Genomic DNA, 25,572 nt, shown 5'->3' with positions numbered 1-25,572 from the left:
TCACGGGCAAATCGCTTCCCATGTCGCACAAAGTCGATTAAGCGCCGTCACACGCACTTACCTGCTGTGCGACCTCGCTGTGAACGGCGAACGTCCACTTCCTGAAGGGGGAGGGACGTTCGGCGTCACAGCAACGTCACACAGCCACCAGCCAATAGAAGCGGAGGGGCGGAGATGAGCGGGACGTAAACATCCCACCCACCTCCTTCCTTTCGCATAGCCGGCGGGTGCTGCGGGACGCAGGTAAGCTGCTGTTCATCGTTTCCATGGTGTCACACGGAGCGACGTGTGCTGCCACGGGAACGATGAACAACTGGCGCCATGTTTCATAAACAATTTTTTGAAACCTAGCGACGAGTACACGACTCATGATTTGTGAGCGATACTGCGTTGCTAGGAGGTGTCACAGGCCGACGCCGCAAGTGATGCTGGATGTGCGTCACAAAAAACGTGACCCCGACGATCTATCGCACGATAGATCATCTCATGTAAAGCCCGCATTAGGGACAGAATATGCAAAAAATACCAGGGGAACTACTACAAAAAGGTAAAAAAAATATTTTGTTTGTTTAAGATGTCAAATAACGATAAATATATGCCCATAAATAATTTAGAGAATTTCTATAAATATGGGAATATAAGTCAGAATGTATAATACCTTAAAGCAGAGTTCATGAAATTTGCCTGTCCACTGTCCGACGTGCTTTTTGTCCTGCGTGACTTTCTCAAGGGAGGGAAATAGCAAGTCTATAAATAGACAAAGTCTATACACAGTGAGCTGCTAATCACAGAAGAGGGCATGTCGGACCAGGGCTTAGAGAAGTAAAGAAAAATTAAACCAATTGGGATCACCAATATGATAAAAAATATTTTATTGACATGTAAAAAGATTACAAACAGTGGCAAACATAAAACACTTTTAAAAAAAGCTTAAACTTTGCTGTAGTCTGAGCAATGATAATCTCCTAGTATTAAAACAATCATTGCATGAAACACATTGCTTTTCTGTGCTTTAACCATTACAGCATGCTGTCTTCAGATTTCACAACAAAAACCTGCTGACAGATTCCCTTTAATCAGCCTATGAATCCAATTATGAAGACATTTCTTGGAACATAGTAAGGTCCTGTTTTCCCATCTTCAGCAAGCGTAGCCTATCGCCAAAAAGTCGACATCATTAGTGTTGAAATCTGTTTATTTTTTCAAAGCTAAAAACTGCAATCCTCTCTTCCCAACACTTTAATCTGTTTTCTTACATCTACTTCAAATTTTTGTTTATTAACATGTAAAATCGACACAGTCAAAACAGCCTAGATTTGGATTAATGGTCCAAATAGCCAGGGAAAAATACAGACTAGTAATTAAAGACAGAATCTAGTTGATTAGCTTGTCTCGGATTATTGTCATTGATTTCCAGAATTTTATTCTCCTGCGGGTTCCAAACATTTGGTGATATTTATGAACATCTGTAAACCTGATGTCAGTGCTCTGCTCCAATCTGATGATCAGCCAGTCTGGTCTCGACCTCTGCCAAAATAAAATAAGAGTTAGATACGCCTTTAGAGCTGATGTGATTGATAGATATCTAAATAACATATCTTTTTTAATTAGTGTTCATTTTAAGAGAATTATTTTAGAATTTTTAGAGGAGATGAACTTTTCAATAGGTTACCATTGGGTCCGGACAGGAAAGTTGTTGATGCAACAATAGAAAAGAAGAAGGAAATTGTGATTTTAGCATAGGGCATCGCCCACAATGGACAAACAGTTGCCAAAACCTTGAAGACCAAACCAAAGTAGACCCTGACCCTAGAGTGCATGCATTAAGAAGGCACTGATGGGTTTTTAGATAGTTTTTAACTGTAAATAAAGGTTTGCTGAATATGTTGCAACTAAAGACTGAGCCTTAGGCCCCCTTCACACGTCCGTGATACACGTGCGTGTTTGGTCCGTTTCCGTATATACCGGAGACACGGCCAAACGTGCACCAATGTTAATCTATGATTGTGGTCACACGTGCGTTATTTCATTATGTCCGTGTGTGCGTGTCCGTGATCCGTATGTGTTTGCGTTTTGCACGGATGCATGTCCGTTATCTGCACGGAGCACGCACACGTGGACACAATGAAAGTCTATGGGTATGTGCACACACGTTAGTAAACACGTATGCATCTACCTATAGTCCGTGTCCGTTTGGTGTTTTTATTTCTAGTGATGTCGGCTATTCTTTCTATTTCTGTGTATGTCGGTCAATCTCCCTGAGTCCGTCGGTCGGTCTCTCTGTCTCTCTGTCGGTCTCTCTGTCTGTCTGTCCCTCTCTCACAGTCTGTCGGTCAGTTTCCCCCCCTCTCTCATACTTACCTTTCCCCGATCTCCGGCGCGGCGCTGCACGGCATTCACACTGCTGCGGCGACTTTTACTATTTTGAAAAAGCCGGCCGCTCATTAAACAATCTCCTATTCCCTGCTTTCCCCGCCCACCGGCGCCTATGATTGGTTGCAGTGAGACACGCCCCCACACTGAGTGACAGGTGCCTCACTGCACCCAATCACAGCAGCCGGTGGGCGTGTCTATACTGTGCAGTAAAATAAATAAATAAATAATTAAAAAAAAAACGGCGTGCGGTTCCCCCCAATTTTAATGCCAGCCAGATAAAGCCATACGGCTGAAGGCTGGTATTCTCAGGATGGGGAGCTCCACGTTATGGGGAGCCCCCCACCCTAACAATATCAGTCAGCAGCCGCCCAGAATTGCCGCATACATTATATGCGACAGTTCTGGGGCTGTACCCGGCTCTTCCCGATTTGCCCTGGTGCTTTGGCAAATCGGGGTAATAAGGAGTTAATGGCAGCCCATAGCTGCCAATAAGTCCTAGATTAATCATGTCAGGCGTCTATGAGACACCCTCCATGATTAATCTGTAAATTACAGTAAATAAACACACACACACCAGAAAAAAATCCTTTATTAGAAATAAAAAACACACACATATACCCTGGTTCACCACTTTAATCAGCCCCAAAAAGCCCTCCATGTCCGGCGTCATCCAGGATGGTCCAGCGTCGCATCCAGCTCTGCTGCATGGAGGTGACAGGAGCTGCAGAAGACACCGCCGCTCCGGTCACCTCCACACAGCTAATGAAGACAGCCGTGCGATCAGCTGAGCTGTCACTGAGGTTACCCGCTGTCACTGGAGCGGGTAACCTCAGTGACAGCTCAGCTGATCGCACGGCTGTCTTCATTAGCTGTGTGGAGGTGACCGGAGCGGCGGTGTCTTCTGCAGCTCCTGTCACCTCCATGCAGCAGAGCTGGATGCGACGCTGGACCATCCTGGATGACGCCGGACATGGAGGGCTTTTTGGGGCTGATTAAAGTGGTGAACCAGGGTATATGTGTGTGTTTTTTATTTCTAATAAAGGATTTTTTTCTGGTGTGTGTGTGTTTATTTACTGTAATTTACAGATTAATCATGGAGGGTGTCTCATAGACGCCTGACATGATTAATCTAGGATTTAGTGGCAGCTATGGGCTGCCATTAACTCCTTATTACCCCGATTTGCCAAAGCACCAGGGCAAATCGGGAAGAGCCGGGTACAGTCCCAGAACTGTCGCATCTAATGTATGCGGCAATTCTGGGCGGCTGCTGACTGATATTGTTAGGGTGGGGGGCTCCCCATAACGTGGAGCTCCCCATCCTGAGAATACCAGCCTTCAGCCGTATGGCTTTATCTGGCTGGCATTAAAATTGGGGGGAACCGCACGCCGTTTTTTTTTAATTATTTATTTATTTATTTTACTGCACAGTATAGACACGCCCACCGGCTGCTGTGATTGGGTGCAGTGAGGCACCTGTCACTCAGTGTGGGGGCGTGTCTCACTGCAACCAATCATAGGCGCCGGTGGGCGGGGAAAGCAGGGAATAGGAGATTGTTTAATGAGCGGCCGGCTTTTTCAAAATGGTAAAAGCCGCCGCAGCAGTGTGAATGCCGTGCAGCGCCGCGCCGGGGATCGAGGAACGGTGAGTATGAGAGAGGGGGGGAAACTTCAGTCACTCGGGGGATTAGTGGTCACCGGTGAATCCTTCACAGGTGACCGCTAATCAGTACTCGACACAGACAGAGCCGCGGTATGAGGATGAAGTCGGGTGAAATTCACCCGAGTTCATTCTCATCGCGCAACTCTGTCTGCTGTGAGCCGACATTTATAAACGACATTGTGCATCACACACACGGACATTCCACACGGACATTCCACGTACACATACACGTTAATTCCACACGCACACAAGGAAGTTCTGCACACAAACACGGCTAGCATACGCAATTCACACAGGTGCCACACGGACCATAAAAACGGACACAAAAACGGGACACGGACCCGAAAAACGGCCCGTAACACACGTGCGTGTTTTTCACGGACGTGTGAAGGGGGCCTTACAGAGTAACCTTCATGTGTAACTTGCCTGTTTCTGGAGTATGTTGCTGTCCACATCGACAAAACTGATAGCATCTGGAGCACACTAGCACGAATGCAAGACAAAAGTGTAGTTCATATGAAGGTTTTTGCACCTCGACCTTTGGTCTCCATGTAAAAAATCAAAGCATGCACTACTTTGATCCAGATTTTGAGATCAAAAGGAGATTGTCGGAAAAATTGCGCAATAGGGTCTTGACTGGGAACACCAATAGGATTGAATGTAGGATAATCATTATCCTGTCACTGATATTTGTCCTGAAGAAGGGGGCTGTGACCCCTGAAATGCTTAGACCTGTATCTTCTTTGTTAATAAAAGACATGGATTAATAATTTCTGCCTTTTGGATCTGGTGATAAGCGCAGCTTGATACCTGTTTCACCGGACAACTAATAATTGATCCAGATGTTGGCTCAGATCCATCCACTATGAGTCAATGGTTATGTAGAAAACGGATCACATACCATCTATATGTCATAAGCTTTTCATGAAGCTAAATATGAAGAGACAGTGCGCAAATCGGGTTTTAACTTTAAGATGACCTGGGTGAGAAACAAGGGAATTGCTCAACTGATCGGGTTGTGTAAAGGGGGCGTTACACGCAGCGATATGGCTAGCGAGCGTACCCGCCACCGTCGTTTGTGCGTCTCGGGCAAATCGCTGCCCGTGGCGCACAATATCGTTAGGAGCCGTCACACGGACTTACCTGCCTAGCGACGTCGCTGTGGCTTTCTAAGGGAGCGGTTCGTGCGGCGTCACAGCAGCATCAATAAGCGGCCGCCCAATAGAAGCGGAGGGGCGGAGATAAGCGTCCGTAACATCCCGCCCACCTCCTTCTTTCCTCATTGCCGGCGGCCGCAGGTAAGCTGTAGTTCGTCGTTCCCGAGGTGTCACACACAGCGATGTGTGCTGCCTCGGTAACAACGAACAACCTGCGTCCTCAACAATCAACGATTTTTTGAAAATGAACGACATGTCAACGATGGATGATTTGGTGAGTATTTTCCATCGTTAACGGCCGCTCGTTGGTGTCACACGCAACGACGTCGCTAATGAAGCCGGATATGCATCACGGAATCCGTGACCCCGGCAATATATCATTAGATTACGTCGTTGCGTGTAACGGGGCCTTTAGACACAACCACTTACGCGCATTAAATGGCTGTTGCAGACCCTGGAAATACAGATAGGTGACTGTGGATGATAAGAGTAAGGCTATGTGCGCACGTTGCGTACAGTCACTGCAGAAATTTCTGCAGCGATCTGAAGAGCACACGTGCGCTTCAAATCGCTGCAGAAAATGTCCGTAGTGAAAAACAAAAAAAAGCCGATTCCCTGCGCTCTGACTGCAGCTCCTCCCATAGACAGAGCAGGAGCTGCAGGCAAAGCGCACAGAAGAAGTGACATGTCACTTCTTAGAACGCGCGCTTCGTGCAGCAGCCGAAGCGCTGCGCTCTAAAACGCGACGTGCGCACGTCTCCTGCATAATCTTCATAGATTATGCAGGGGACGCAGGACGCATGCAGTTACGCTGCGCTACAAAGCGCAGCGTAACTGCATGTAATTACGCAACGTGCGCACATAGCCTTAAGATCGGCCTCCATTGAATAAATAATCAAGGAAAGTCCTAAAAGGAGATTTTATTCAACGCATTTTGTAGTGGAAACTCCATCAAGACAATCACTATTACATAGTATACAGGATACAGGGTATATATAGTGGATATATCATTGGAAAAAGGGCGCAAGATGTATCCACTATATTTACCCTGCATCCTGTATACTATGCAATGGTGATTGTCCTGATTAAGGATTTTCCACTCTGAAAAACGTTGAATAAAATCACCTTTTATGACTTGCTTTCATTCCTCATTCAGTGGCAGCGCTGATTTTAATTCTTACCATCCACTGTCAGGTAGTTTTTCATAGATACACTGCAGTTATTAACTGAATTTGGCTTTTTAATTTAATTGTTATTGTAATAACTAGATACCATATGGATGCACAAAATGGTCATTCTGATGGCACACAGATGTTAAAAGCGGACATATGAACTGCATGCAAATGACAATATGAATTAAAAATTGCCTTTTTTTCTGGATGAAAAATAGACGATTATGCATAGCCTTGCTTGCACCAAGACTAAATGGTACTTTACATGCTGCGATGTCGGTACCGATATCGCTAGCGAGGGTACCCACCCCCGTCAGTTGTGCGTCATGGGCAAATCGTTGCCCTTGGTGCACATCATCGCTAACACCCGTCACACGTACTTACCTTCCCTGCGACGTCGCTGTTGCCGGCGAATCGCCTCCTTTCTAAGGGGGCGGTTTGTTCGGCGTGACAGCGACGTTACACAGCAGCCGTCCAATAGCAGAGGAGGGGCGGAGATGAGCGGCTGGAACACGCCACCCACCTCCTTCCTTCCTCATTGCTGGTGGACCGAGGTAAGCAGATGTTCGTCGCTCCTGCGGTGTCACACATAGAGATGTGTGATGCCGCAGGAACGAGGAACAACATTGCTACTGACCTGACAATGATTTTCATAAACAACCTCTCCCAGGCAAATGATTTTTGCCTCTTTTGCGATCGTTTTAGGTCGCTCAAGCCTGTCACACGCTGCGATGTCGCTAATGACGCCGGATGTGCGTCACAAACACCGTAACCCCGACGATATATCGTTAACGATGTCGCAGCATGTAAATGGCCCTTTAGGTTTATCTCCAATCTTAGAAACCAGACATCTCATCTCAGAATCTCTTCACATCAGCAGCTTGCACTGTACCATGCATAGTCTTATTCAGTGGCTGTCACAGGGTATGTAATGACAGGACAGCAGCCCGTAGATTGGCCCTCAGACTTGTGACCCTGCGCTGTCCCTTATCTCGGAGGTAGGCTTGATGGTAGCCAGGTTCGAGCCCCCAGTGTCACCCTAACATCTGTATGAGCCCTGATCTTACTACCCCTTTCCCACTCCCTTAGGAGCGGTCAGAAAACACAATGACAAAACCCCACAAAAAGACATGGACAAGGGAGAATGGAAACTCAAACAGACTGCACTCAAAACAAAAAGTAGAGACAGTATGTATACTGGGGAGCAACAAAAAAGGAAAGGAAGTAACGCACAACATCGGAATGCTCACACCACTTAAAAGCACAATACAGATCACCATAAACAGGATAACCACCAAGACCAATATTGCTGGAGCTAATGCTGAACCTATCATCAGCACCAACCAGGAAGCCGTGCTTTAAATAGGGAGGAGACAGCTGCATGTGACAATTAGCAACCTGAACTCTTAGGTCCTGCTCACAAGTCTGCAGGAATTCACTCCTGCAGAGCTGATGATGAGTGAACCTGAACCAGCCGACACCCAACTCAGGGTGAACAATCCAGAAGCCTCAGGTTACTTGTTAGACTCTGTGGTGTAAACAGTGTCTGACAACACCATGCTAGCAGGTATGTGTAAAGCCGAGCATCGCATGACATTGGCTTTCATCTGCCTTTGTGACCTCACTCCTGCTCACTCAGGATCCACAGCTTCCCTTTTTCATTTGCAGCTTTCATATTGGCATTAAACTGTGTCACATACACTATTGTTCCAATACCTACCTTATAGACCAAGGACTTTCTATTCTACAAGACAGTCAGACATAGCTGAATGTTGTACTCTGCTTTCTTTGGTGGTCCTATAGACAAGGAATAGAGTGGAGTTGCACATTCTTGACCTCTACTAGAGGATTGGACACAGGAAAAAGAAGGCCCCAGTGCAAGAATAATATACAGTAGTGGCCTTTTGTAGTCCAATAGCTCATCATGATGCACAATTTTACCCGCTTTGGAGGTAGTAGTGGGCCCCTTTACTTCTTGGGACCTGTGCAGATGCACATGTTGCACCAATGGTATGTCCACCCCTGCTCTACTCTATTCAGAAGGGGCTCTGCAGATCACCATTTTTGGACCCTCAGTGATCAGTAATTAATCCTCTCTACAATCTTAGGAAAAACCCTTTAAAGTGACACACCGTCATCACCATTCTTTACCAGCAGTTCAGATAGCTACTTCTTTACCTCTCCTTGTTCTAACATAAATCATAATACACATTTAAGTATTAAAACAATTTCTAATTTTTTATTTAGCAAAAAGGTATGCTTTCTCTAGTGCACTCTGTCAGGATTTTAAAGATGGCAACTGCCATAAATTAGTATACACCCGTCCTAGATTTCAGAGGACACACAGTAGGATAGACGTCAGGTTAGGGAAGCATCCAGGCAGGCATACTGAACTCACATTACTCTGTTCAGTCAACCTGACTAGACACTAATCGAAATTTATCAATGATAAACACTTTTCTTTAGCTAACAGAGAATGAACATCCTACAACGGGTTGCACACTGCAAGATGGAAGTTGCCATCTTTAAAATCCTGACAGAATGAACTAGATAAAGCATACATTTTTCTAAATAAAAGTATTTAGAACAATGTTTCTTATTTAAATGTATTTTGTTTATTTATTTTAGCACATTTCTCAGATAACTCTTTAAGAATACAGACCTGCAAAGATAAACCAAGTCTGTGTATATTTGGGGAGAAGCAGGAGGAATAGTTGTCTTCAAATGAGTGAACCACCACCAGCTTTTAAAAATGTCTGGCCACCTTCAGAGTATGAGAATCCTCTGAAAACATCACATTTCATCTAGAGATCAGGCTTCATAATTCCAGAAGTTTCAAGCGTCTACAGTGGATTTTGCAGTAAGTGTCAGATGTAAGCGCTCTGGCAGACTACTGAAATAAACGGTTACCTAATTCCCAGCGAAGTAAAAAGGTGTTATTGTTTCATAAGCAGCTACTGTGGTAGATTTGCAGATATTTTAAGAGCATTAGTTGATGTAGATTTCAAGGAAGGGGGTAGAGACAATAATTCAATACAAGCTGTAATAGGAAAAAATATTACAAAAAGGATTACGTAGCACAGGACTGGCCTGTTCTTTTCTGTATCTCATTCAACTTACAGTATGTTGTTATTAGAATTAATCATCGTTGCACTGGATTACTTTTAATGGCATGTTTATAAATACATTTTTAGATTTTTTTTCTGCAAGTTTAATGTTTATATGAAAAATATACTAGCATTTACTAATTGAGAAAACAAAGAAAATCTGGAATAACTGGGGCAACGATTGGACCCCCAAATCCTATTATCTACAGGACACTGACATGACTCCAGTTGCATAACGAAGGGGCACAAATACATTATATAAATGTAGACCAAAACAACTTATTTTAAAGGGAACCTGTCACTAAATTAATACTGCCTGAACCATTGACAGCATGAACCAGAGCCTGGCTGTATCAAACGTAGCCAAGTATGTTTCGCTCAGAGAGAGCCATCCGGTGAATACTGGTCCCAGGCCGGCTTCTCCCCACCTTTCTCCAGTTGACATTTCCTGTGGGCGTGGTAGCATGCTAAGAGGGTGGAATGAGCGCAGGAACTAACGACCCTTGTGACTAGTCCCTGCACTCACGTATATATCATAAAAGATCTTTAGAAATAATTTTTCTAAAGATCTCTTTATTTATGCTAGTGTATACAGGGACAGTTAGGCAGGGATTAGTAATATGTAGCCAGTACTACTCATGGTTCTGGGTGCATATTGCACCTGACAGGTTCCCTTTAAGAACGAACACATCATGCAAAATAAAGGCTAAGTTAAAATATTAGAAATAAGAGATTAATTCTCCTTTATGCTTTTCTTTTCCAGCCTACACCTCAGTCATCCCTATACAAGCTGTGTGTTTGCATCAGAAGCACATCAGGATATATGAAATCTTTATTTCAACAAAGAAAACTTTAAATCTTTCCGCGCTCTGTGGATAACGATATGTGTTCTACTTTGATCATTAATTAAAAAGGTAATATATTTATAGACGTGTTACTACAAAATTCTTCATTTCTATCATTCTCATAGGACTCTTTATACTTTTAGTGTGTTTTCGATTTCAGACTGTTATTATCCATCATGTTAATTTATGGTTTATTTATTTTTAGTTGTATAGATTTCCATAACATTGGGTCCATAAAAAAATTATATTTGAGGATCATACAGACATTATTAGTAATAATCAAAACCATAGAGTACCCACATTCTGTCAAGTACATGCTCACTGTGACACTCAGGCAGGCTGATCGATAGAGTCACACACCCGACTTCTTTATTAATCCACTCTCGAACTCTGACTCCTTTTTAAATAGCTCATATGTAATACGTAATACTGCGTAAGTAATAACACATTTACTGTAGTGTCTTGATAAAGAGGGGCCTTAGATTCATAGCACTTAAGCATGTACGGTATTCCTGAAATTATAGAGTGGGGAAAACAAGTATTTCATATATTTCTGATTTCTAATAATTGCTCCAACAGTTGTTATTAATAATAATAATAATAAGTTGTATTTCTATAGCGCCAACATTTTCCGCAGCGCTTTACAATTCAGAGGGGATATGTACAGACAATATGAGACAATACAAAATAACAAAATTAAGATTTGAGGAGGAGTGAAGGCCCTGCTCGTAAGCTACAGTCTATGAGGAAATAGGGGAGGCACAAAAGGTGAATGGGGGGGAGAAAAGCTTGTTATTTATGGTCCAGCCATCGATTTAATAGGGTATTCAAACCAGCTGCATGAACCCGTCATTGGCCAGAATTTATAAAGGTACAGGGGACAAGAATTGGAAGTAAATTTTATGAAGGGCAGAAAGGGACTAGATTATATCAGGGAAGTGAGGTGATAGGCTAGTCTAAAGAAATGTGTTTTTAGGGCCTGCTTAAAGGTGTGGATGTTGGGAATTAATCAGATTGCTCTTGGTAGTGTGTTCCAGAGCATAGGTGCAGCTCGTGAGAAATCTTGAAGATGGGAGTGGGAGGTTTGAATTGTTGAGATGTCAGTCTTAGGTCATTAGCAGAGTGGAGGGCATGGGTGGGGTTATAGACGGAGATGAGAGAGGAGATGTAGGGTGGTGCGGACCCATGGAGAGCTTTGTGAGTGAGAGTGATAAGTTTATGTTGGATTCTGTAGCGGATAGGTAACCAGTGTAATGACTGGCAAAGAGTAGAGGCATCAGTGAAGCAGTTGCAGAGGAAAATGATCCTGGCTGCGGCATTCAGAATGGATTGGAGAGGGGAGAGTTTAGTAACAGGGAGACCAGTTAGTAAAGAATTACAATAATCCAGGCGAGAATGAATGAGGGTGACAGTAAGAGTTTTTGCAGAGTCAACGATAAGAAAAGGTCGAATTCTAGAGATGTTTTTGAGGTGGAATTGACAAGAATGAGCAAGTGAACAAATGTGGGGGGTGAAGAAGAGATCGGAGTCAAATATAACCCCAAGACAGCGGGCGTGCTGCTGGGGCGTAATGGTAGAGCCACACACAGAAAAGGCAACAGTGAGAAGGCAACAGTGAGAAGGCAACAGTTGTTGCCTTCTCACCAAGCTGCTTGCCTATTGGCCTGTAGCTCATCCCAGCTTTGTGCAGGTCTACATTTTTTTCCTTGTAGCCTTTGACAGCTCTTTGGTCTTGGATATGGTGGAAAGGTTGGAGTGTGATTGAGTGTGTGGGCAGGTGTCTTTTATATAGGGACAAGTTCAAACAGGTGCAATTAAACCAGGTAATGAGTGCAGAGTAAAAGGTTCTTAAAGAGAAAATAACAGATCTGTGAGAGCCAGAATTCTTGCTGGTTGGTAGGTGTGGTTTATTTCATTAAATAAAATGCAAATTAATTAATTAAAAATAATACAATGTGATTTTCTGAATATTTTTTTTTATTCAGTGTGCCACAGTTGAAGTGTACCTATGATAAAATTACAGACCTCTCCATTCTTTGTAGGTGGGAAAATTTGCAAAATCGGCAGAGACTCAAATACTTATTTTCCCTACTGTAATAGTCTCAGTTTCCTGTAAATACAGAAGTAATCATGTGTACCAATACAACCTATTTTTAAATCTGCACTGATTATCAGCTACAACCCTCCTAGCAATGACTTCTCTGGTCAGGCTTTCTTTGCCCTCTGTTGCCATCCTATCAGTCGAAGTTGTTCAGATGCATATAATGACTTTGTGTATTAAAACATCTGACACTCGGATTGTAGCACAGCTCAGCTATGCTATGCCAAAGATCCCACAGAGACCAGCTACATTAGCACCTAATGACCCTGTCTAATTAATGAAAAACAGATGCACCTATAAACCAATCTAATAAAACTTCCCCCAGAATCTCTTCTCACAGCATCTTCATTGCCCTGATAGCCATGTTGTAGCACAGCTTAGCTATTCTATGCTCAGTTCTGATTTACATTCAAGTAATAGCATGATCATTCTCAGAAGATCCCCATGAGCCACCAGTGAAATGTGAAAGCTTATAAATACACTTAGGTCCACAAATATTTTTTCATTTTAGCTGTTTAGAAAAACATATTCAAGATACAATTATATAATTAATATGGGCATAAAGTGCATACTCTTAATTTTAGTTTGAGGGTATTCACATCTTAATTGGAGGAAAAGTTTAGAAATTACAGCTCTTTAATATGTGGCTGCCTCTTTTTAAAGGGACCATAGATAATTGGACTATTATCTCATAAGCTGTTTAGTAGGCTGCATGGGCTATTCCCTCATTAAGCCATCAACAATTAATCAGGTAAAAGGTCTTGAGTTGATGCCAGGTGGGTCATTTGCATTTGGAAGCTGTTGCTGTGAATCCACAACATGCAATAAAAGGAACTATGAATGAAAGAGAAACAGACCATTAATGTGCTGAAAGAAAACAAGAAATATATCAAAGATAGAGCAGAAATTGTAGGAGTGGTTAAAAATACAGTTGCAAAAAAAGAGTGCACTGGTGAGCTTGGGAACTCAAAACAGCTTGGATGTCCATGGAAGACAACAGTGGTGGACGATTGTACAACCCCTGGCAAAAATTATGGAATCACCTGGCTCCGAGGATGTTCATTCAGTACTTTTGTTTAAAAAAAGCAGCTCACAGACATGGCACAAAACTAAAGTTACTTCAAATATCAACTTTCTGGCTTTAAGAAACTCTAAAGAAAACTATCATGAAAACACAATTTGCTAGCCAGTACCGGTTACTTTTCAAGACCAAACGGGTTAAAAAATTATGGAATCACTCAATTATAAAGAAATAATAATGGAATCACCCTATAAATTTTCATTCCCAAAATTAACACCTGCATCAAATAAGATCTGCTCGCTAGTCTGCATCTAAAAAGGAGTGATCACACCTTGGAGAGCTGTTGCACCAAGTGGACTGACATGAATCATGGCTCCAACACGAGAGATGGCAATTGAAACAAAGGAGAGGATTATCAAACTCTTAAAAGAAGGTAAATCATCACACAATGTTTCAAAAGATGTTGGTTGTTCACAGTCAGCTGTGTCTAAAATCTGGACCAAATCCAAACAGGTTGTTAAAGGCAAACATATTGGTAGACCAAGGAAGACATTAAAGTGTCAAGACAGGAAACTTAAAGCAATATGTCTCCAAAACAGGAAATGCACAACAAAACAAATCAGTAACGAATGGGAATAAACTGGAGTCAATATCTGTGACTGAACTATAAGAAACCGCCTAAAGGAAATGGGATTTACATACAGAAAAGCTAAACAAAAGCCATCATTAACACCTAAACAGAAAAAAACAAGTTTACAATGGGCTAAGGAAAAGCAATCGTGAACTGTGGATGACTGGATGAAAGTTATATTCAGTGATGAATCGCGAATCTGCATTGGGCAAGATGATGTTGGAACTTTTGTTTGGTGTCATTCCAATGAGATTTGTAAATATGACTGACTGAAGAGAATGTAAATTTCCACAGTAATTGATGATATGGGGCTGCATGTCAGGTAAAGGCACTGGGGAGATGGCTGTCATTATATCTTCAATAAATGCCCAAGTTTACATTGAAATTTTGGACACTTTTCTTATCCCATCAATTGAAAGGATGTTTGGGGATGATAAAATAATTTATCAAGATGATAATGCATCCTGCCATAGAGCAAACACTGTGAAAATATTTCTTGAAAGAAGACACATAAGGTCAATGACATGGCCTGCAAATTGTCCGGATCTCAATCCAATTGAAAATTTTTGGTGGAAGTTGAAGAAAATGGTCCATAACAAGGCTCCAACCTGCAAAGCTGATCTGGCAACAGCAATCAGAGAAAGTTGGAGCCAGATTGATGAAGAGTACTGTTTGTCACTTATTAAATCCATGCCTTAGAGACTGCAAGCTGTTATATAAGCCAGAGGTGGTGCAACAAAATACTTGTGATGTATTGGAGTGTTCTTTTGTTTGTTTGTTTTTCATGATTCCATACATTTTTCCTCATAAGTGAGTGATTGCATAATTTTTCCTCCTATTTGGTCTTGAAAAGTAACCATTACTGGCTAGCCATTGTTTCCATGATTTTTTTTTAGTGTTTCTTAAAGCCAGAAAGTTGACATTTGAAATGACTTTAGTTTTGTGCCATGTCTGTGATCTGCTTTTTTTTAAACATCCTCTGAGCCAGGTGATTCCATAATTTTTGCCAGGGGTTGTAGAATAATTTCCATGGTGAGAAAAAATTCTTTACAACATCTATCCAAGTGAAGAACACTATCCAGGAAGTAGGTGTTTCAGTATTGAAGTCTACCATAAAGAGAAGACTTCATGAGAGCAAAGACACCACAATTTGCAAATCATTAATCACCCGTACCAGAATGATAGGAGGAAGAAAGTCTGGAGAAGGCTTGGAATGGCACATGATCCAAAGCACAGCATATCCTCTGTAAAACATGGTGGAGGCAGTGTGATGGCTTGGCATGCTTAAGTCCCAATGGTCCTTGGTCACTAGTGTTTATTTATGATGTGTCTGAAGACAGAAGTAGCCAGATGAATTCTGAAGTGCTCAGGGCGCTATTTTCTGCTTATATTCAATCAGATGCAGCAAATTTGATTGGATAGTGCTTCACAGTAAGATGGAAATTGACCCTAAACATACTGCGAAAGTAACTCAAGAGTTTTTATGCAAATTAGTGGAACATTCTGCAGTGGCTGAGTCAATCACCAGATCTCAACCTCATTGAGCTGGCTGCATTTCACATGCTTAAGTCAAAACATAAGCCAGAAACACGCATAAATAGTGATGAGCGGACCTGTGGATATTAGGGTTTGCCAGATTCAGGACCCGAATTTGACCCTGTACACCGAACCACATAAAAGACAATGGAGACTCAAACTTGTGTGCTGTAAAATGGCTGTAAAATGGTTGCAATAAGTGCTAAGGGGCTGCAAAACAAAACAAAATAGGAGCAGTTGCCCTACAAACAAATGTGGATAGGGAATAAAAAAAAAACCCAAAAACCTACGGTCCTATTTTTGATTACCACAGTGGTTAAAGCAGACAGCTGGGGCTCCAATCCTCAACTGTCAGCTTTTACCTTGGATGATAATCAAAAATAGAGGGGATCCCACGCCGTTTTGTTAAGTTACTTAAATAATAATTATTTAAAAATAAGTGTTGACTCCGCCCTATTTTTGATAAACAGCCAAGGTAAAGCAGACAGTTGGGGACTGATATTATCAGGCTGAAAGGGCCCATGGTTGTTTGGCTCATCCCAGCCTGAAAAAAGCAGACCACAGTTGCCCCAGAAATGGTGTCTTTATTAGATGGCGCTTTGCCCAGCTCTTCCCAATTTCTCTGTTGCTGTGGCAATTGGAATAATACTTTTTTGGGTTGATGTAAGCTGTGAATTGACAGCTGGCATCAAGCCTGGGGTTGATAATGGACACCGCTTTACCAATCCGGCAAGATAAAAAATAAAAAAAAAACCACAATCACAGACACGGACACAGGGTGAGGGGCATGTATAGCAGACTGTAACCAATCACAGACACTAGCACAGAGGGTGGGTGGGGGAAGCAGTGAATATTCATTAACCATAAATTAATGGGCCTGGAGGAGAGTCTGACTGCAGTGTTATCCTGTGGGAAAGACAGTATCTATAACTATCCTGCTTTTACAACCATTTAACTTCCATTTGCAGCCCCCCAATGCTTTTTACAGCCGTTTTATTTCCTGAACATCTCGTCCCCATGGGATTGTATGGCATTCATTGTTTGGGGTAAAGTTTGGCATCAGGTTTGCTCACCAATTACAATTTTTTTTCCCCACGCTGGCTCAGCAGACCCAATTATCCATGGATTCGGTCATCACTAAATATGACCTCCCATTAAGCTATTTGAAGTTGGATGCTCAAGAAAGAAACTTTATGCTGGGCTTTTACTCTTTGTTAACAGTAGTCATGCACATATTGTGCTTTATAAAAAAATATTGCTGTTGTTAAAGAATCTCTCCCAATATTTTTTTTTTTGTATCTAGACCTGTATTTTTGTGTCTGTAGTATAGTGTGTGTGTGTGTATGTGTGTGTGTGTGTGTGTGTGTGTGTGTGTGTGTGTGTGTGTGTGTTTTAATATACTCATCTAGCTCTTTTTCCAGTATCCAGCGCTCTTCTTCTCTTCTCAGTGACTTTGCCATTCTTCAGGCTCTCTGGGTCATGCTACACACCATGTGACCCGGAAGTAGATTTCCAATGTAAGTGTATGGAGCATCAGAACTAGGCGCAGAATGAGGCTCCATAGACTTTCATTGTAAAAGAGACTTTCAGCTCACGCATAGAGCAGAGAGACCCAGAGAGTCTGAGAGAAGAGGAGCAGACTGGTGCTGGATATCAGAGAAGGTGGCGGTAGGTGAGTTAATTAACATATACTACACTACACACACATAATAGAACTTCATGAAACTGCTTCTTTACCATATATTTATAAAATTAACATTTAAAAATTTTCCTAAATTCCTCCGAAACTAAATATGCAATTAATCTTATAACATTATGAATGTTTATTATTGTATTTGGAAGCTGGAGTTCAATTTGCTCGTCCATTTTTCATTTACACGTTCCATTCACGTTTTTCATAGAAAACACACCCATTATAGTCTGCCGGGGTGTTCACATGTTTTTGTTCTTTTGCAGATTAAGTATTCATGTTGAAATATTTGCGTTATATCTGAGTCCCAGATCAGACCTCTTTATGAGTTTGAACGTGCTTGAGTAAAATGCACCAAAATTCTGAAAAGGTGCATATTTCGCATGGCACATGTAACCTAGAAGTAGATTTAGTAATAATTTGTGTCACTGCAATGGAGGCCCCGCTTACATGACATAGCTCCGCCCACATGACATAACCCCATCCCACTTTTCTTGCTACTTTTAAAAAAGTAAAAAATTACAAAATTTGGCTGAAGTATAGTGTGCATCAAAGATTGTGACTTTTCTATAGCAGAAAATTGCTGCAAAGCCACTAAGAAATCTCCTCTTAATGCTTTAGAGTGCACAACATTTTAAAAGCCATGTGTCAGTATTTATTTTGTATTAATAGGTGACTGGAACCTTCTTTTTTTGCAGGATCTTATTGGCAACAGAGATTTTGACCTTCATTTTTATGAAAAAGAGGATTTTCTTCAGGATCTCAAAGCTTAAATGTAAGATATATAAATGATTATAGATGGCAATATGTAACCTATGTACCGCCTGGCTGACGCACTATTGAGAAACAGCTGATTTTGCCAAAGGAAGAAGCAGCCAGCAGAGCATAATCGCTGCAGTGCAGGGGGCATGGAGTTTTACATGCCATCCATAAAAACCGGATGGAATAGCATGCCACTGCAAGATGCTGTGGTAGGCATCCTGGTTTTGTATGCCTTCAATTTTGAATAAATACCCAGCAGTGTCACCAGCAAAGCACCCCCACACCATCACACCTCCTTCTCCATGCTTCACGGTGGGAACCAGTTATGTAGAGTCCATCCGTTCACCTTTTCTACAAAGAAACAAAAAGGATTTGCGACAACGCCAGTAGGTGAAAAAGTGTTTTTTCACCTACTGGCGTTGTCGCAAATCCTTTTTGTTTCTTATGCTGTATACCAGCGACTTGCCGGGGTCCACATTTCGCCATGTTTATTTATGGTACCTCTATTTACATCGCATCTAGATAAAACATGGTGTGGCTGTGGTTTATATATAACCTTTTCTACAAAGACACGGTGGTTGGATCCAAAGATCTCAAATTTGGACTCCTCAGACCAAAGCACAGATTTCCACTGGTCTAATGTCCATTCCTTGTGTTCTTTAGCCCAAACAAGTCTCTTCTGCTTGTTGCCTGTCCTTAGCAGTGCTTTCCTAGCAGCTATTTTACCATGAAGGCCTGCTGCACAAAGTCTCCTCTTAACAGTTGTTCTAGAGATGAGAAGGTGTGTTCAAACTTTTGGTCTGTACTGTATATATATACAGTGGAACCTCACTTAATGAGTAACCCATTTAACGAGAATTTTGCTTAACAAGCAAAGCTTTCTGTAAATTTGTAACTCGGTTTACGACAAAGCTTTGCTGTACGAGCAAAATACTCACCGCACACACTTCCGGTTCCATACATCCACCGCGCTATAACCCACTCTTGCAATCCACACAAACACACGCAAGCACGCACAAACAAACACGCACGCATACACATACAGTATTATGCTCACCTTACCTTCCGTTCCATCGCCGGCCTCATGGTTCTTGTAGTTCGCCGGTATATCGCGACGAGGGAGGAATCTAGAGAGGAATTTCTAAAAGCTTCTGGTAGTCATTGTGGAACTATATAAACCAGCCAGAACAAGCGAGGTTCTGCAGCAAAGTGTGGGGATTGCAGATAAGTGTGGCATAGTTTAACACTAGAACTACTGAGGTAGTCATTTTGACTACTTCGCACTATGTAGTTCTAGTAGGTGTCACGAGTCCAGTAGTTCTAGTGTTAAACACAATTTCATAGTTTGACACAAGAACATAGTTTGAATTTATCCTTATACGTTTCCCATTGTTTGGTTTTTTTTTTCTTTCTTTGTTTTTCTACTTTACAGTTTATCCCCATTTAATAGGTGCTCCATGGACAATGCTACCAGGTGTGTATCTTGTCAAATGTATGCATGCCTTGAGCAGCCGTTCGAGGGTGAATATGTCTGCACTCGATGCAAGCATGTTGCGTATTTGGAAGCAAAGGTAACTGATCTAAATAAGTAGCTTGCAACACTCAGGGGCATTGCAAACCTGGAGAGGAGTTTAGAGCTCACTGAGCTTTCTCTGGCTGGGGCCAGTGATATGGAGGAGGGTGGAGGTGGGGAAGATCAGGACCCAGAGGTAGGTAGCTGGGTAACAGTTAGAAGAAGAGGTAGGGGGAAAAGTGTCAGCGAGCCTAGTCCTGACATGGCACAACCTAGTAAATATGCCTGTTTGGCTGATATTAGGAATGAAGGGCCAGGACTAGGGTCACTACAGCAGGACGTTGCTCCTAGCAACCAGGAAAACGACTGCTGTAGAAAGGAGGGAAATAGGAGTGCAACAAAGCCCAGACAGATGTTGGTGGTAGGGGACTCTATAATTCGGCGGACAGACAGGGTCATCTGTCGCCAAGACCGTGAATGCCGAACAGTGTGTTGTCTGCCGGGTGCTCGGGTTCGGCATATTGCGGATCGGATAGACAGATTGCTTGGTGGGGCTGGGGAAAACCCAGCGGTCATGGTGCACATTGGTACTAATGACAAAGTTATAGGCAGGTGGAAGGTCCTTAAAAATGATTACAGGGAACTAGGAGAGAAGCTGAAGTCCAGAACCTTCAAGGTGGTGTTTTCAGAAATACTACCGGTGCCACGAGCGTCACTAGAAAGACAGCGGGAGTTTAGGGAGATAAATGCGTGGCTTAGAAATTGGTGCAGGAAGGAAGGGTTCGGGTTCATGGAGAACTGGGCCGACTTCTCAGTTGGCTACAGGCTCTACGGTAGGGACGGGCTGCACCTCAATTGGGAAGGTGCAGCTGTGCTGGTGGAGAAAATGGTCAGACGGATGGAGGAGCTTTTAAACTAGGATCTGGGGGGAGGGAGGGTAGTGGAACAAAAAAGGGGATAGATAGAGCAGATACAGACAGTTAGATGGTAGGGGTCAATGAAGGATTAGGGGGGATGGGACATGCAAGGAACGTAGGGAGGCTAGGAGTATTAAAGGTGTTAATAGTATTAAATGTCTGCTGGCAAATGCAAGAAGTCTTGCAAACAAAATGAATGAATTTGAGACTCTTATGTCAACCATGGATCATGATGTGGTGGGCATTACAGAAACCTGGCTGGATGAAAGCCATGACTAGGTGACAAACATACAGGGTTATAGTACATTTCGGAGGGATAGTAAAGAAAAAAGGTGGTGGGGTGTGTATATTTATCAAATCTAACCTAAAACCTGTGTTGAATGATGACATTGGGGGCGCTGCAACAATGTAGAGTCAGTATGGGTAAATGTACATGGGGAGGGGAATAATGGAAAAATGCTAATTGGAGTTTGCTATAAGCCTTCTAACATACCTGAACAAATAGAGGGTGAAATGCTGGAACAAATTGAAAAGGCAGCTAATAATAATAATCGGGTTCTTATTATGGGGGATTTCAACTATCCAGACATACAGTGGGACATAGAATCTTCTGGTTGTGCTAAAAGCTGTAAATTCTTATCTATTATTCAAGACAATTTCCTCTCTCGGATGGTAGATGAACTGACGAGGGGAGATAATTTGCTAGATCTGGTCCTGTCAAATAGACTGGATATAATTTCAGATCTACAGGTCTGGGAGCACTTGGGGACCAGCGATCATAATATGGTAAGCTTCAAGGTAATATTCAATAGAACATTTCAAAGGGCAAATGCTAAAACCTGGAATTTTAGGAAAGCTGATTTCAACAAATTAAGGGAAGAGCCTAAATGTGTAGATTGGGACAAAGTTATGGTAACTGGGGATACTGAACATAAATGGGGAAAGTTTAAGGATATACTGCTAGAGTCCTGTAAAAAACTTTTACCCTCTGGTAATAAAATGTCATGGAATAAAAAACGACTATGGATAAATAAGACTGTACAAAGTATAATAAAACAAAAATAAAGGGCATTTAAAATCTTAAAGGCTGAGAATACAGAAATATTTCAGAAGTATAAAGATATCAATAGGAAATGCAAAAAAGAAATCAGAAACAAGCAAAACTAGCTACTGAAACAAAAATCGCCAATGACATTAAAATAAATCCCAAAATCTTTTATAAATACATTAATGCCAAAAGGAAAACAAAGGATAGTGTTGGCCCCTTAAAATATAATAAAAAGTTAGTTATAGAGGACAAACAAAACACTGAGATATTAAATAGGCATTTCTCATCTGTGTTCACCAAGGAACTGACTGTACCAGGGATCATTCAACAAGTGAAAAAGCAAAGTTCACCACCCGATATAATTAATTTAACACAAGAAGAAGTACGCCTACGTCTGAGTAAATTAAACATTGACAAATCCCCCAGGCCAGATTGCATTCATCCACGAATATTGAGGGAATTAAGCTCCGTAATCGACAGACCGCTGTATCTCATCTTTTTAGACTCACTTGTAACAGGGTTGGTGTCTCAGCATTGGAGGATTGCTGATGTGGTACCGATATTTAAGAAAGGTAAGAGGGTAAATCTAGGCAACTACCGTCCAGTAAGCCTGACATCTGTAGTATGCAAAGTTTTTGAGGTCATTTTAAGGGATGACATGCAAAAATATATTGCAGAAAATAATATAATAACTGACAGACAGCATGGATTTATGAAGATAAGTTGTGTCTAACCAACCTGTTGGGGTTCTATGAGGGGGTAAGTGCAAACCTGGATATTGGTAATGCAGCTGATGTGATTTATTTGGACTTTGCAAAGGCATTTGATACTGTACCACGTAATAGCCTTATACTAAAGCTCCAGAAGCAAGGACTAGGGGAAGCTATATGAAACTGGGTAGGGAATTGGCTAAAAGATAGGAAACAAAGAGTAGTCATAAATGGTACATTCTCTAAATGGGCTATAGTCAGCAGTGGGGTGCCGCAGGGATCTGTGCTAGGACCAATTCTTTTTAATCTTTTTATTAATGACCTTGTGAATGGGATTGATAGTAAAGTGTCAGTCTTTGCTGATGACACCAAACTATGTAGGATATTAAAAACTGACCTTAATAGTACAATATTACAAAAAGATCTGGATAAGATGTCAGAATGGGCAGATACTTGGCAAATGAGATTACATTGATAAATGTAAAGTAATGCACCTAGGACGAAGTAATCCTATAGCTGTGTATACATTAAATGGAAGTAAACTCGGGACTACAGAACAGGAGAAGACTTGGGTATTCTCATTACAAATAAGCTGAGCAGCAGCACTCAATGTCAATGAACTACAGGACCCAGGAGGCCGGCGATGGAACGGAAGGTAAGGTGAGCATAATATGTGTACCTTCCGTTTCATCGCCGGCCTCCTGGGTCCTGAAGTTTGCCGCTCCAGGCTGTGTATCGGCAACCATAGCGTCGAAGCAGGAACTTTCTCTGTCACCACTACTCAAAGGCAATCAGAGGCAAACGGCTCCTGCCTTTGATGTCAGCGCTCTGAGTGTGGAAGCTCCTCCCTCGTCGTGATGGTAACCCGATACACAGCCCGTACCAGCGAACAGCAAGTCCCAGGAGACCGGCGATGGAACGGAAGGTAAGGTGAGCATAATATGTGCGTGTGCGTGCGTGCTTATGTGTTTGTGTGTGTTTGTGTGTGTTTGTACGTGTTTGTGTGTGTTTGTGCATGTGTGGAATGGCACAATAGGGCACCAGGATGGGACATTTAACAAGTTGTGGAACGAATTGTCTGCATTGCAATGATTTCCTATGGGAAAAATCTTGCTTTGCTGAACGAGTAACTTGCCTTAACAAGCACACTCCCAGAACAGATTGTTCTTGTTAACCAAGGTTCCACTGTATATTGTATTATATTATATATATATATATATATATATATATATATATATATATATATATATATATATATATATATATATATATATAAAATTGCTGGTGGATTAATATGAGAACAGTTTGGCAGCTTCTTTACAGCTGCATCTGCAGCTGCAAAATCAACATCCTGGACAATAACAAGTACGTCATGTCCAGTGGACAATCGACCTTAGATCAAGCTGCTGAGATGTTTGGCCAGCTTGATGTTCCTCATATTTATCCTTTATCCTTTAATTATTTGGATAGCTTGTGCGTCGAGTCCTAGCTTCTGCTGATGATCAGACCAATAACTGCTAGTAAATAACAAGTGTACATGTAATCTTCAATGCTTACAGTACGTCTGCTTTCTCATTGGGGAGATCATGGGAAGCTGAAGCTCATCTTCTGCCAATGTGTCATCAGAGGGCGACTCATAGCTTGTTAAATAGTCACAATGATGTCATCAGATAATTTTGCTTCTACTTAGAATCCTCAGGGGACATATTATTAGCTTGGTTCCCACTGGTTTAATAAAAAAAAACAATATTATCACTATAATAATTTTTTAACCTAATGTAAAATATAGGACACGTTATACTGCAAAAAAAATATTGTCTGGCTTAGAAAAGCCCATTTAACCCCTTGTCTTCACAGCCAAGTTTTGTTTTTACATTTTTTTACATCAGAAGTTTGTAAAAAAAAAAAAATGCTTTATGTCAACATTTTCCAAGACTCATAATGTTTTAATTTTTCTGTTGGAGCTTTGTGACGGCTTCATTTTTGTGTTGCAAGCTGGTGGTTTTATTGATGCCAATTTTAGGTACCTTCAATGTTTTCATTGCCTTTTACTGCATTTTTTCAAGGGTGATGGGGGGGGAGGTTCGAAAACTTGCAAATTGGCATTTTGATATTTTTTCTCCTTATAGCGTCTACTTAATTAATTTTACTAAATATGTTTATTTTTTACTTTTTTATTTTTAAAGGATATGGTTTGAATTTTAGTTTATTTTTATCATTATAATTTTGTTATGTTTTACTTTATATTTTAGTACCATTAGGGAACTTGTACCTGTGATCGTCTGATTGTTTAGACTGTATACTACAATGCCACACTTAGTGTACAGTGCCTACAAGTAGTATTCAACCCCCTGCAGATTTAGCAGGTTTACACATTCGAAATTAACTTGGCATTGTGACATTTGGACTGTAGATCAGCCTGGAAGTGTGAAATGCACTGCAGCAAAAAAGAATGTTATTTCTTTTTTTATTTTTTTTTTAAATTGTGAAAAGTTTATTCAGAGGGTCATTTATTATTCAACCCCTCAAACCACAAGAATTATGTTTGGTTCCCCTAAAGTATTAAGAAGTATTTCAGGCACAAAGAACAATGAGCTTCACATGTTTGGATTAATTATCTCTTTTTCCAGCCTTTTTTGACTAATTAAGACCCTCCCCAAACTTGTGAACAGCACTCATACTTAGTCAACATGGGAAAGACAAAGGAGCATTCCAAGGCCATCAGAGACAAGATCGTGGAGGGTCACAAGGCTGGCAAGGGGTACAAAACCCTTTCCAAGGAGTTGGGCCTACCTGTCTCCACTGTTGGGAGCATCATCCGGAAGTGGAAGGCTTATGGAACTACTGTTAGCTTTCCACGGCCTGGACAGCCTTTGAAAGTTTCCACCCGTGCCGAGGCCAGGCTTGTCCGAAGAGTCAAGGCTAACCCAAGGACAACAAGGAAGGAGATCCGGGAAGATCTCATGGCAGTGGGGACATTGGTTTCAGTCAATACCATAAGTAACGTACTCCACCGCAATGGTCTCCGTTCCAGACGAGCCCGTAAGGTACCTTTTACTTTCAAAGCGTCATGTCAAGGCTTGTCTACAGTTTGCTCATGATCACTTGGAGGACTCTGAGACAGACTGGTTCAAGGTTCTCTGGTCTGATGAGACCAAGATCGAGATCTTTGGTGCCAACCACACACGTGACGTTTGGAGACTGGATGGCACTGCATACGACCCCAAGAATACCATCCCTACAGTTAAGCATGGTGGTGGCAGAATCATGCTGTGGGGCTGTTTCTCAGCCAAGGGGCCTGGCCATCTGGTCCGTATCCATGGGAA

The 25,572-nt window shown here is 41.8% G+C and overlaps 1 protein-coding gene across 2 annotated transcripts in view; it reads left to right on the top strand.

The window, feature by feature from the left end:
• Positions 1-25,572, top strand: part of COL8A1 (collagen type VIII alpha 1 chain) — a 143,919-nt gene that overhangs the window by 55,736 nt on the left and 62,611 nt on the right. Inside the window, exons 1-2 of one of the 2 annotated variants that reach the window (XM_075335140.1) lie at positions 10,372-10,386; positions 17,995-18,071. The exons of the other annotated variant lie outside the window; for it this stretch is intronic. The gene's annotated coding sequence lies outside the window, so the exon portion shown is untranslated. Of the gene's footprint in view, positions 1-10,371; positions 10,387-17,994; positions 18,072-25,572 lie in introns of those variants that run through there. 2 annotated transcript variants of the gene reach the window in all.

Source organism: Anomaloglossus baeobatrachus, chromosome 2 (assembly GCF_048569485.1).
Source record: "Anomaloglossus baeobatrachus isolate aAnoBae1 chromosome 2, aAnoBae1.hap1, whole genome shotgun sequence".
NCBI lineage: Eukaryota > Metazoa > Chordata > Amphibia > Anura > Aromobatidae > Anomaloglossus > Anomaloglossus baeobatrachus.
This window is presented reverse-complemented; position numbering and strand designations above follow the sequence as displayed.